Below are 560 nucleotides of genomic sequence, written 5' to 3'. Positions count from 1 at the left end.
ACAAGAGGTCTTTGCTTGTCGGAAGAACAAACCATTAGCACAGTACGAACATCTTTGAAGATCATTCATCCTAAGTATGACTAATTAATGAGATTAAATTTATGATGATAGTTTACTATAATTTCAGATTTTGAGGCAACCGAGAATAGGTGGCCATCAAATAATAGACATGTTCACCGAGCCTTATAGGCTTGTTCGTCGCTGTGAAGTGACAGCAATTCTCATCTTATATGGCCTTCCTCGGTAAGATATATCTCCTTAGGTTCCACATGCCTATTCTTGGTGGTTTGAATTCAAGGAATAGTTAAAAGATTCAGTTAATCCAGGTTATTGACCGGATCAATTATTGCCCACGAGATGATGCACGCATGGCTGCGACTTAAAGGTGTTTTGTTTTCTTCTTGATTCCACCATTTCTCTGGCATTCAGCTTGAATCACCGGGTCAAACTTAAAACTTGAACTAATTTTCCGTTCAGGTTATCCAAATCTAAGTCCGGATGTGGAAGAAGGTATCTGCCAAGTGCTAGCCCATATGTGGTTGGATTCAGAAATTGTTGCT

At 39.3% G+C, this 560-nt stretch overlaps 1 long non-coding RNA gene across 1 annotated transcript; it reads left to right on the top strand.

Moving 5' to 3' along the window:
- Positions 1-560, top strand: LOC140965408 (uncharacterized). The gene is made up of 4 exons (XR_012173068.1): positions 1-42; positions 128-243; positions 327-385; positions 478-560. It is a non-coding gene; the product is annotated as an uncharacterized lncRNA (long non-coding RNA).

This window comes from Primulina huaijiensis, unplaced genomic scaffold (assembly GCF_012295235.1).
Source record: "Primulina huaijiensis isolate GDHJ02 unplaced genomic scaffold, ASM1229523v2 C13113040, whole genome shotgun sequence".
In the NCBI taxonomy this organism is placed as follows: domain Eukaryota; kingdom Viridiplantae; phylum Streptophyta; class Magnoliopsida; order Lamiales; family Gesneriaceae; genus Primulina; species Primulina huaijiensis.
The sequence above is the reverse complement of the archived record's forward strand: the minus strand, read 5'-3'. Positions and strand labels throughout refer to the sequence as shown.